At 35.5% G+C, this 13,531-nt stretch overlaps 1 protein-coding gene across 12 annotated transcripts in view; it reads right to left on the minus strand.

Moving 5' to 3' along the window:
• The window catches only part of EHBP1 (EH domain binding protein 1), a 366,839-nt gene that overhangs the window by 297,271 nt on the left and 56,037 nt on the right, over positions 1-13,531 (minus strand). The gene's annotated exons all lie outside the window — the stretch shown is intronic.

The following is a 13,531-nucleotide window of genomic DNA, read 5'->3' on the forward strand; positions in this document are numbered from 1 at the left end:
GGTGATACAGTATGGAGGAGAGAATACTAGCACAGAGGAGACTTATTTTTCCTAGTTCTCACCCTGCGTGACCTTCGGAATGTGTCTCCATTTCTCTGAGCCTATTCCCTAATTTATCAAATGAAGAAATGACTAAGATCTCAGCTAGTTCTAAAGCACAGTGGTTCAGTGACTGTAAGATTAAATGACTATAATGGAGTAAATATTTGGTGGTTTAAAATGAAATGAGAAATTCAGGAATAGTAAAGAATTTATGGCATAAAATCACTTGCCTCCTGTTTTCTCATTATCGAGAGCTAGCTAATATTAATTTTGAGTAACACTATGAAAGGGGAAGTAATATTTTTTAGCAGAATAGTAAACTGACCACCAAAGATTCATGCTCCCTGTCCAAAGCGTAGTGTTAGTTTGGGGAGGTGTTGCAAGAAACCTCTCAACTGCACCCCACCCACCACCTTCACCACCACCATGTTGGCACTGAAATGGGACCACATGATACTTCTTACCCCTAGAATGTGAAAAGTTATTGGTGTCACTTCTGGAGTAAAATGGATAAAAAACAAGTATGCCTTCTCCATGCCAGTTGGATGGAGAGGTTCCAGAATGCAGAGGAAGGCACAGTCCTAAGATAAAAGGTGTCAGGGCTCCTGCATGACCACATGGAAGCCAGTCAACCTGGAATACCCTCTCTAGACTCAGAAGTGAGCAAGAAATAAACTTTTATGAGGTTAAACCCCTTGAATTTCTGGGTGTGTCTGCTACAGTAACTCCTCAACATTCTAGAAAATTCAGTAATTTAAAAACACACACATACAATAAAAGAGTTGCGATCTTGTAGTAAGTTACACTGGAAAGTACTGAGACCAAATTTAACCTTTTTATGTCCTGCTGGTTTTCATTTATATGAAACTGATGTTTCCAAGGATAAAAGACAGCTATACCTCAAAACTTAATAATTAATATTTAAGCCCCTAAGCTTTTCCTAGATTAAAAATAAGGAACCATAAGTCTTTAGAACACAAAAGTACAACATATTTCTGCCACCACAGAATCCAGGGTGTGTTTACAATGAGAAAAAGAGAGCTCAAAATATTAATCCTGTAGTTACTGTGAATAGCCACTTCACTAAATAACAAGGTTATTCTTTTTAGGGGAAAGGGCTCTTAGCCATAACTGAACATTTCATGGTGGGATGCTGTGAATATTGAAACAAAAAGGGAGAAATTGTCTTATCACGAAAGTACTCTAACTTTACTATTTCTCAAGTAATTATTTTTATCCTTCAGTAGGTACATCTGCCTCCTATTGTACTATAACTGCTGCAGCTCCAGTTAATTATACTCCTTTATGCTTACTTCACAAGTTATTTAGCAAGCTGTAATAATTAATTCAATAGGAAGAAAATTATACAAGACAAAGTACTCATACATAGGATATATTTCTTTTCCGTAAAAATGAAAGAATAGTTCTAATAATAGATGTAATCTTTGTCACTTAAATAAAAATATTTTTTTAATTTTATTTTTGCATCTTCCTACTATCTTTAAAACATTTTCACAGAATGACTGCTTTTGGTCAAAAATATTTAACTGGTGATGCCCATGGACTTTTGCTGACAGGAATTTCTAATACCTATATATCTATTTAGATACAGCACCAAACTGAGGAGGTGCAGTTTGGCCTACTTGAACTGAGTATACTTTTTAACAGGCCATCAAAAAAATACATATATATTTTTTTCTTTTTTGCTGTACTATTCAACAGTACAAAGGGTTTATCATTTTTTAATATAAAGTTATTTCTGAGACAAACAGCATTATAAGTAATCACTACTGTATCATGTGTGCAATATTGGTCTTCCATTCTCCTTTATTGTTTTACAAAAATCACCCACACCACTTCTTTTAATTTAGCGTATTATTTACTACTTCTTTTCTTATAGGCCTGTTGGAACAAACCTCACATGTCAAGAAATTCAGATCAATCCAGAGGTTAAGTATCTGACTAATCTCCCAGAATGACAGTTTTTAAAAAAGTCTCAATATGTCACCAATGCCACAGACCTAGAAAAAAAACATTCCAAATGGAGAACACTGGTGGACTCCAGGGGAAAAAGGAACTAATGAATCACTAATGTTAAACTGTTCTGAGAGGAATTTTGAGAGGCTGACAGAAAAATTTAGGAATAATAATCACAGATACAGGAGGAAAAAGGGCAAAAAAACCCAGTATATTTTAACACAAGAAAAATCAAAAGAAAGGAAATGTGATAATACCATAGTGCTCAGCTGCAAATAATAGTAGGTCATAATAATGAATTCTGATCTAACTCTGGTAAAGCTGACTGGAAAATAGGAAGGATGGTGAAAGGGAAGGGTTAAGTTGTTTCAGGGAGGAGGTCGTACAACAGCTAAATCCTCACCACATTTAGAAGCTAGTAAAGTCTAAAATCAAAAAGTTTTTTTAAAAAGTTGGAAGTATGTTATTGAACAGTGAACAGCATTCACACCCACACCAGGAAGTTTATTATATTCAAAGAGATAGACAATAAGTATTGGCAAAGATATGATGAAAATGGAACCTTCACACAATGCTGGTGGGATTGTAAAAGGGTACATCTGCTGTGAAAAAGCTTGGAAATTCTTTAAAAAGTTAAACATAGACTTATCATAAGATCCAGTAATTTTACTCCTAGATATATACCCAAAAACTTGTACATGAATGTTGATGGCAGCATTATCCATAAAAGCCAAAAAATGAAAACAACTGAAATGCCCACCAAATGATGGATAAACAAAATGTGGTATATCCATTCAATGGAATATTATTCAGCCATACAAAGGAATGACATACTAATACATGTTACAACATGGATGAACCTAGAAAACATTACACTAAGTGAAATAAGCCAAATACCAAAGGTCACTTATTGTATAACTTCATTTATATGAAATGACCATAATAGGCAAATTCATAGAAACAAAAGTAGATTCATGATTGCCAGAGGCTTGGAAAGGGGAGTAAAGACAGGGATGACTACTAAGAGGAACAGGATTTTTTGGGGGGATGATGAAAATATTCTGAACTAGATAGTGATGATATATGCACAACTCTCTGAATGTACTAAAAACCACTGAATTGTACACTTACAAAGGGGTAAATTTTTAAGAGTTTAAATAAGACTAGTAAGAATAAAGGCAAGAAAGGGTTGAATAAATGCTAAATGGTTATATGCTACAAGAAAATAGTCATTACTTTGAAGATCTTCCTTATTCACAAAAGGGACTCCAAATTACTCCAAATTAACCACTGCCAAGTATAATAACCCATCCTCAAAAGATTCACCACCACGAGGATATTTTTAAATAGAAGAGCAGCAAATACGTGCATAGCATACGTGTTTAAGACAGTGTCTTAAGTGTCCTATATATACTAATTCATTCAAAGTTCATGAAAACCCCACAAGTAGGTACAAGGTGCTGCACTGCCCAACACTAGAAGGTGTCATTCATATCCTGTATGACCTGCCTCAGAATCTGAATAGATATTAATATCCCTCTTTTACAAATAAGGAAACTAAGGCATAAATAAGTTAGGAAGTTTAAGAAGTTTTGCTAAGGTGACTCTTAATAGTAAGTAGAAACTAAGATCTGAAATGAGGCAGTTTGGCATCAGAGTCCATTTCCTAATCCACTATCTATACTGACAAATATACTGCAGCCTCCAGAGCGAATCTCAAAGATTTTCCAAACAGCATTAATATCTTTGGGAGGTGACACTTGAAAGTACAATACTTATTTAAAAGCATAGATTTTCACCTGTTTGTAGAAATTAGTTACATTAGTCACAAACTTCGTATTATAACATCCAACCTATGACATTATATAGGCATGAAAGTTAGATTTGTTTTTAAGACTGCTATTTGACCTTTCACAAGCAATACATGTGCATGTTTTTATTTGATCTGTGATTTTATCTTTCATTTCTGGTTGTTGTAAAATAAATTAATCTGCTCCACTATAAAGCTAATTTTTGGCTATCTTGGTATTATTTCTTCTCTCTATAAAGTTTAATCTAATAAAATTATAATAGTAATCACAAAAGAACTTCTAAAAAATCATATAGGACATTTAAAAATTAGTGAATATTTAAAATTATTTATTAACCCACGTGCCAAAAGTACTGTAATCCAAGTCCTTTGTGTAGTTTTCTCTCCAAGACACTGCCACACAGTGATGAGTAAAATTTAAGCCCACTCTAGAGTCTGGCATGTGACTGACAGGATAGAGAATTACTATATGTGCCTTAATGTAAGATGAGATGCTTTTTTTTCTTTTTTAAGGAAGAAATTGCCTATTTATATCCTTACAATTCTTTTATTTTTTTTAACAAAGTACTATTTAGAGAAGACACATCAGCTCAAAATAAACCCAATCAATATTAATTTTAAATGCTTAGGTGGCTCTACTAACAGAATAGGTATAAATAGGTTTAAATGGATTAAAGAATATTGGATAATTTAGTAATTCTTAGAAGAATGATTTCTTAGATGCAGAGAGAATGTCACTATAAACAAGCTTTTTATTAAAAAAAATTCTAAAAAGTAGTAAAATACTACCATGTAGAAATCCAAACATGTACATATGTGGTCAATGAGAACAATAAGCATTTTAATGTTTCATTATAAATGTCCTTTACTTGTAGCCTGGTATAATATTTCCAATGACATTACTATAATCAGAATCAAAGTGCTGCATCTCAAAGAGAGGGGCAGAAGTGAAATAATAAGCTCTAGAAAATAAGTCTAGATGACTCAAAAAGTAGCTCCAGTGAGGATGAAGATACTGATGTCAAAGACAAACACAGAGTTTGAAAACACAAATACTTTACAAGAAGCATTACACCTAAATGCAACATGTGCTCTTAAACTGAATCTTGCACCAGAAAAAAAATTTTTTTCTTTTGTTATAAAGGACATAATTGGGAAAACTGGTGAAATCTGAATAAGGTCTATAGATTAGGTAATAGTATTGAACCAACATTAATTTCCTGATTTTGATGATTGTGTTGTATTTATGTAAGAACTGTCTGTGTTTTTAAGAAATACACATTGAAGGATTTAGAAATATAGAGTCATCACATCTGTAGTTTCTTCTCAAATGAGTCAGAAAAAATGTATATATATGCATAAACACAGATATATTTACACACACAGGGATAAAGCAAATAAGCCAACTAGGGAAGTATGAGAATACTTTGCACCACTTTTGCAACTTTATATATCTGAAATTATAAAAACAAAATAAAAAAATCAACAAATAAATTAGTATCTTTTTTTAAATTAGTATCTCAAAAAAACTGTTTTAAGAAATTTGGTGGAATGTATTTTATTTTTATATATATTTAAGATTATTTTATACACTGTGACATTATATATGGTTAAATTATTACACCAAATATAAGTTGACATGTCTATTTCACCTCCATCCCTATTAGCTAACAAAAAAAAAAATTTTAATGGAGCTTCTAATTAGGAAAATGCTGGTGATAAACAACAGGGACTGGGGGTAGATAAAATGTTCTAAGTTCAGGATCAGGGCGCCTGGGTGGCTCAGTTGGTTAAGCGACTGCCTTCGGCTCAGGTCATGATCCTGGAGTCCCAGGATCGGGTCCCACATCGGGCTCCCTGCTCAGCAGGTAGTCTGCTTCTCCCTCTGACCCTCCCTCCTCTCATGTGCTCTCTCTCTCTCTCATTCTCTCTCTCAAGTAAATAAAATCTTAAAAAAAAAAATAAGTTCAGGATCATCTTATATCTAGGCATACAGAGTAGCCAGCTTCCAGATATACAGCCCCAAGGTTGAAGAAAACTCTCGGAACTAGTTTCTGCACAGGAAAACTGAAAATAATAGCACTTCTTGATAGCTTTCAGACACATAAATAACATCCATCAATCGGCAGTCGGGCCCACAGCTTAAAATAACCCAGTTCAATACAGTCTAGTCATGGCCAAAGACAAAAAGAGCTGAGCTATTTCCAGCTGTAGCATTAGCAAGAAGCTGAGTATGTTACATATATCCAATAGTCAAAAGAAGTGTATTTGTTTCTAGAGCCAAAGGTTAGCACCAACCAGAAGAACTAGTTCCTTTGGGACTCATGACCTATCATACACCTCACTTACTAGGAAGGGAACTCAATTTTTCAAAAATAAAGAAAAGATATCAGACTCTCTCCCCTCTGAAGAATTATTTCATTATTTTTTATGCCTTACTGTTGCCCAGGGAATAAGATTCTAACTCACTCAAAGTCCTTCTCAATTTGACCTCTACAAATCTTCTAATTTAATTTACTGCATTGTATGCTGCATATAAATTAGATCAGTCATTGCTCCAAGAACATGACCTGTGCTTTTCTTCCTGTGTCCTCCATGCTGCTAAATGTAATAAACATTTTTGGGGGTCCTCATCTTATCTGACCTCTTAGCAACACTGACACTTGTATATTTCTTCCTCTTTGCAGGCTCATCCTCCTCTACCTGGCCGGGCAGTATTAGGAAGTCCTCAAAAATTGGCTTTACCCTTACCTTACACCATATATATAAAGTAACTCAAATGGATCAAAAACCCAAATGTAAGAACTAAAACTAGAAAAATCAGAAGAAAACATAGGACAAAAGCTTCATGACTTTAGATTTGGCATTGACTTCTTAAATATGACAAATACACAGGTAACAAAAGAAAAAGCAGGTAAGCAGGACTTCATTATAATTAAAAACTTTTTTATATCAAAGGATACTATAAACAGAGTAAAAAGGCAATCCACAGAATAAGAGAAAGCATTTGCAAATCATTTATCCAGAATATATAAAGAACTACTATAACTCAACAACAAAACCAACAAAAAAAAAACCCAATTAAAAAATGGACAAACACATAGCATAGGGAATATAGTCAATGATACTGTGATAGTAATGTATGGTGACAGATAGTAGCTGCACTTGTGAGCACAGCATGACATATAAAGAAGCTGAATCACTACGTTGTACACCTGAAAATAATGTAACATGTGTCAACTATACTCAAATAAAAAACTCATTAAATATGGGCAAAAAGAATACCAATTCCACACTAACTCTTCTAGAAAACTGAACAAGAGTAACTATTTCCCACTCATTCAATGAGGCCAGCATTCTCCTGATACCAAACTGGGCAAAGACTTCACAAGAAAACAAAAACAAAAAAAACACTACAGAATAATATCCTTCATGAACACAGATATAAAAATACCAAATAAATTTGGCAAATTGTATCTAACAAAATATTAGAGGGATAACAGGTCATGATCAAGTGGGGTTTATTCTAGAAATGTAGGGCTGGCTCAACATCCAAAAAACAATGTAGTTCAGTATATGATAATCTCAATACAGAAAAAGCTTTCGATGGGGCGCCTGGGTGGCCCAATCAGTTAAGTGTCTACCTTCAGCTCAGGTCATGATCCCGGAGTGCTGGGACTGAGCCCTGCATTGGGCTCCCTGCTCAGTGGAGAGCCTGTTTCACCCCTGCCCCCACCCCTGTGCTCTTTCTCTGTCAAATAAATAAATAAAATATTTTTAAAAAAGAAAAGAAAAAGCTTTTGATAAAATCCAACATTCATTCCTGATGAAAGCTCTCAGCAAAATAGGAAAGAAGAAAACTTCCCCGACCTCATAAGGGAAGGGAATATGTATTATTTATGTAATCATTAAAAAATAAATAAATAAATAATAAAGCTACTTTCCTTATAAGGCTACTTTCCTATAGCTAACATTATACTTAATGGTGAAAGATTAAATGCTTTCTCCCTAAGATTGAGAACAAGGCAAGAATATCCACTCTCACCACTCCTACTCAACATAGTGCTGGAAGTTCTAGAGAGTGCAATAAAGCAAGAAAAAGAAATAAAAGGCATACAGATTGGAAAGGAAAAAGTAAAAACTCTTGGCAAATGTCCTCTCTACAAATGACAGGATTGTCTATGTAAAAAATTTCCAAAAAATCCACAAAAACCACTCCTTAAATTAATATTTGAGTTTAGCAAGGTCACAGTATACAAAATATACACACATATGTGAAGTGTATTTTTTCTACACCAAAATTAAAAACAAAATACCATTTATAATTGATTTTAAAAAGTTAAATACTTAGGTGTAAATCTAAGAAAACATTTAAAGGACTTGTATGTTGAAAACTACACAATGCTGGGCGCCTGGGTGGCTCAGATGGTTGAGCGTCTGCCTTCGGCTCAGGTCATGATCCCAGGGTCCTGGGATCGAGCCGCGCATCGGGCTCCCTGCTCAGCGGGGAGCCTGCTTCTCCCTCTGCTTCCCTCTCTCTCTCTGTCTCTCATGAATAAATAAAAAAATAAAAATCTAAAAAAAAAAAAGAAAACTACACAATGCTGATGAAAGAAATCAAAGATGATCCAAATAAATGAAAAGACATACCTTGTTTATAGACTGAAAGACTCAACATAGGAAAAATGTCTTTCAATGAGTGAATGGTTAAAAAAACAGTGGTACACCCATACCATAAAACACTACTCCACAATAAAAAGGAATGAACAACTGATACACACAACCTGTACGAATCTCCATACAATGATGCTGAATGAAAAAAAGCCAGTCCCCAAAAGGTTATATATTGTATTATTCAGTATTCTTGAAATGACAAAATTATAGCTATGAAGAACAGATTAGTGTTTGCCCAGGGTTAAAGAGGGGTGGAAATGACAAGGAAATGGGTATAGCTACAATAGGACAATATGAAGGATACTTGCTGTGATAGAAATGTTCTATATTTTGACTATTATCAGTGTCAATATTCTGACTGTGACATTGTACTATAGGTTTTCAAGATGTTACTATAGGAAGAAACAGTAAAGGCTAAACAGGATCTCTGTTATTTCCTACAATTGCCTGTGAATTATCTCAAAATAAGAAGTTTAATTTTTAGAAGTCTTCAGAAATACACACTGTGGGGGTACCTGGGTGGTTCAGTCAGTTAAGCGTCTGCCTTTGGCTCAGGTCATGATCCCAGGGTGCTGGGATCGAGCCCCACATCGGGCTCTATGCTCAGCAGGGAGCCTGCTTCTCCCTCTCCCTCTATCTACTGCTCTGCCTACTTGCGCTCTTTCTGTCAAATAAATAAATAAAGCCTTTAAAAAATAAATAAATACACACTGTGGTAGCTCCTTTCTGTCCTGTATGTGCATGCCTGCCATTCTTCCTGAAAAGATGGAACCTATTCCTTCCTTCTCCTTGAAGCTGGCTGGTCTTTGTAATTTGATTAATTTAAAGGACTTTGGAGGCTAGGTCACAGCCTTTCAGCTTCTACCTGCCCTCTTGGAAAACTTGCTCTGGTGGAAGCCAGATGTCACATAAGAAATTCAAGTACTATGAGACTGTTATGCATAGATTAAGTGATGCTAGCCAGCCCCTAACCAAGGCACCATACATGTGAGTGAAGTAGCCATCTTGGACACTGCAGCCCCAATACATTCTTGAAACCGAATTAAGACCCCAGACATGGGGGCACCTGGGTGGCTCAGTTGGTTGAACGACAGCCTTTGGTGCAGGTCATGATCCTGGAGTCCTGGGATCGAGTCCCCCATCAGGCTCCCTGCTCAGCGAGGAGTTTGCTTCTCCCTCTGATTCTCCCCCTCTCATGTGCTCTCTCTCTCTCTCTCTCTCAAATAAATAACATCTTAAAAAAAAAAAAAAAAAAGAAGAAGAAGACCCCAGACATATGATCCCAGTCAAGCTTTCCTAGCTATCTCCATTCTTTCAAGACATCCCAGGGACACCTGAGTGGCTTAGTCAGTTAAGCATCTGCCTTTGGCTCAGGTCATGATCCCAGCATCCTGGGATCGAGTCCCACATTGGGAGGGGTCTCTGCTCAGTGGGGAGCCTGCTTCTCCCTCTTCCTCTGCCTGCTGCTCTGCCTGCTTGTGCATGCATGCTGTCAAACAAATAAATAAAATATTAAAAAAGAAAATCCCATCTGATGCCCCCGACATTATAGAGCAGAGATTCACCACGTCATGGCCAAACTACTGACCCACAGATTTGTAAGTATAATAACTGGTTGCTGATTTACACCAAGGATCAGCAAACTTTTTTCAGTAAAAGGCCAGAGAGTAATTTTTATTTTTATTTTATTATTATATTTTTTTAGTCATGGGGAGGGGGGAGAGGGGGAGGGAGAGAAAGAATTTTAAACAGGCTCCATGCCCAGGGCAGAGCCCAACATGGGGCTCAATCTCACAACCCTGAGATAATGGCCTGAGCCAAAATCAAAAGCTAGACACTTAACTGACTGAGCCATCCATGCACCCCAGGCCAGAGAGTAATTTTTTAGGTGTCGAGAGCCACACAGTCTCTGTCACAACTACTCAACTGTGGTGTAGCAGCACAAAAGCGACCACAGACAATATGTAAATAAATGTGACCGTGTTCCAAAATTTTTATTTATAAACACAGAAGTCTGAATTCCATATAATTTTCATGTGTCACAAACTATTCTTTTTTTTGTTTTTTTTCAAACATTTAAAAATGTAAAGAATTTCATTCTTAGTTTGTGGGCTTTACAAAAACAGGTGGAAGGGTGGATTTGGCACCATAGGCTGTAGTTTCCTAACCTCTGGTTTACACCATTAGGTTTGGGATACTTTTTTCTACAACCATAGCTATCTGGGACATACATTGAAGTATTCAGGAGTAAAGGAAAATAATTCTGAAATTTATTCTCAAACTGTTCTAAAAAATTATAGGTACATAAGGAGAGAAAAAGAAGACAATGATAAAGCAAATGTAGCAAAACATTCATACCTGATGATGCTCAGTGAAGGCTACAGGGAATTCTTTAATCCCCCATCCCCAGCCTATAAGCAATGTTAGTTAACATTTGGATGTATTTCCTTCCAGCCTCACTACCAAATTAAACATAATTGCTCCTTTTACCTTAAGTGAATACCAAAACAGCCACACCAAGTCTTTTAGCAACAAATAACCCTTTCAATATTTAATACTTCTACTAGTCAATATTAATGCTAACAAACTCATACGTGTTTAAACACTAAGCTTAAAAAAAAAAAATCTGTGCATATGTGTGTGGGAATATAAATGTTGGAGGTAGGGATAATAACTAATGATCCCTAACAGCTCTGCAACCTGAAACATCATTCATTTCTTATTCTAGTTGTAAGGAATGTTAAATGATGTTGGCTTGCCTTGGGGAATAACCAACCACAATGTACAGTGGTGATTTAAAGGAGGCTGAAGATCTGGACTTGTCATTTCAAAATAAATATATTTTTAATTTTAAAAGGAAGCTTGGGAGAAAAAACATCGAATACTGTTACTATCTAACTTGTAAAGTAATTCTATCAGTTTAAAGAGAAGAGTAAAGGGGTTAAAGAAGATGAGAATAAACACAAGTCCACAGATAGCCTGCAAAAGGTATCAATTTTCATTTCTGTATCCTTTCTAACAGGGGAAGATATTACCCTAGGAGATAAAAATGTTTTAAAAACATAAAGAAAAATACATTACTATTTATTATGACAAGATATGAACTCAGTACATGTGGTAGCTGCTTATGCTACAACTATAACACAGACTGTTGGGGTTATTTTGTTTTGTTTTTTATTCAAACTTCCACGTTGTACTGATCTTTCTACTAGTCAACTTTCAATGGATCAGGATCTAAAATATTCTATTTTCTGCCAATACTCCTACTTCTTCCTAAAGCACTGGGCTACAAAGTTACAACAATAAGAGAATTTTTGAAAGCTGCAATTAAGTTTGGAGATCTTTTATGATCTTTTAATTTTACAGATGTGTTTTGCTGGACAGCAAAAGGACCAGATTAGAAACCAGGGCTCCTGGCTTAAATGTTCTTTCATATTTGCAAGCCTTGTTTACTTAAAAAAATAAGGTGTTGAACTGCATGCTCCAGGTTGCCTCTGTCATTCTACTGAATCCTAAAACCTCAGACTTGGAATTTTAAAGATCACCTTGATAGTCTCAACAACCTACGTAATCTAGATACACGAATGCAGTCTCTATTATGCCTGCCAAGCAGCTACCCAGATCCTCCAGCAACAGGTAAACCATTAGCTTCACCCAGACTGCCCACTCTACCTTCACACAACCCCAAGTGTTCCTTCCTATGCTGAGGGAAACCCATCTCCCTGTAACTTCTATCCTCTTGGTGCCCAGCAGAATACACTTACTTCCATTTCCAAGAACAGACTTTCAGATACTTCATACTTGCTGGGAGATTTTCTCTTCTCTAAGCTAACTATCCGTAACTCCTTAAACCCAACCTTGTGTAATTTTGACTCCTCCTCCCCCCTAGTCTCTTTCCTCAAAACACATTCCAACTTCTCTAAACCATCTTAAACTAGGATGGTCAGAACTGAAGACAATACCTCAAATGTGGTCTGACTAAAGGGGAACAATTAACTTCCTTTCTTAGAGACCTCCATTAATGCAGCTTAACAAATTTGTTTATTTTGCTTTGCTTTTTTTCACATACACGTCACAGACTCATAATAAGCTCATCACTGACTAAAATCTTTTACTTGCAATAGTAAGTCAAATCTCTTCCACCTATATAGTTACATGGTTGGAATCTTTTAAGACTGAAGTGTACACCTTTATATATTTATCACATTCAATGTAATCTAGTTAAATTCAGCCCATGATTCTAGCCAAATGAGATCTTTTGGTACCCTGGTTCTTGATTCATATATCTAATATCACCATAGCTCACCATGATCTGCAAATATGAAACACATACCTTCTATAATGCATACAAGTAAAGTAATTGATAAAAATAAACAGAATCAAAACAAGCACTGAGTCCTACAGTAAGGCTATAGAAATGTCCCTTTGGACTTAAAATAATAAATTATCCAGTTTCCAGAACATATTTTTTTCCATCTTGACAGTATCACCATGGAACTTAGCAAACCCTTCACAGAAATACAAATGTGATAAACATTTTCTCAAAGGAGCAGATCTGTCAAAAAAGGAATTTGGGTTAGACTAACGACTTTTTCTTAATGATACCATACTGGTCTCTTTCATTATTAACTACTTATAAATAAAACATGGTTTTTGTCCTCTGTTTATCAACCTTCCTAAGGCTCAAAAATTAACTTGTTTCTTCTATAATTTTGGTCTATAGTTTTCTTGAAGAAAAACAAAAAATTACTCATCTCTAGGTTTCTTCTCTATAGCTCCACTGATCCTGTTGGTTCTTAAAAAAAAAAAAACAACAACAAAAAAACACCAGTGCCAAAGCAGGTTTTTCTTTTCCTTCTTTTGAAGTGTCTGAAAAAAAAGCTTTAGTAGAGTGATATTTCTTTTCATTTTCATGCCTTTTTCTCTACTTATCAAATTATATTTTGAAGCTGTAAATTTTTTGCAGCCCTCAGTCTGGTATCAACTTGAACTGCAGTGGTAATTTACCTGGAATCCAATAATTCTTCA

The sequence above is a fragment of the Zalophus californianus genome, chromosome 8 (genome assembly GCF_009762305.2).
Source record: "Zalophus californianus isolate mZalCal1 chromosome 8, mZalCal1.pri.v2, whole genome shotgun sequence".
Lineage (NCBI taxonomy): Eukaryota > Metazoa > Chordata > Mammalia > Carnivora > Otariidae > Zalophus > Zalophus californianus.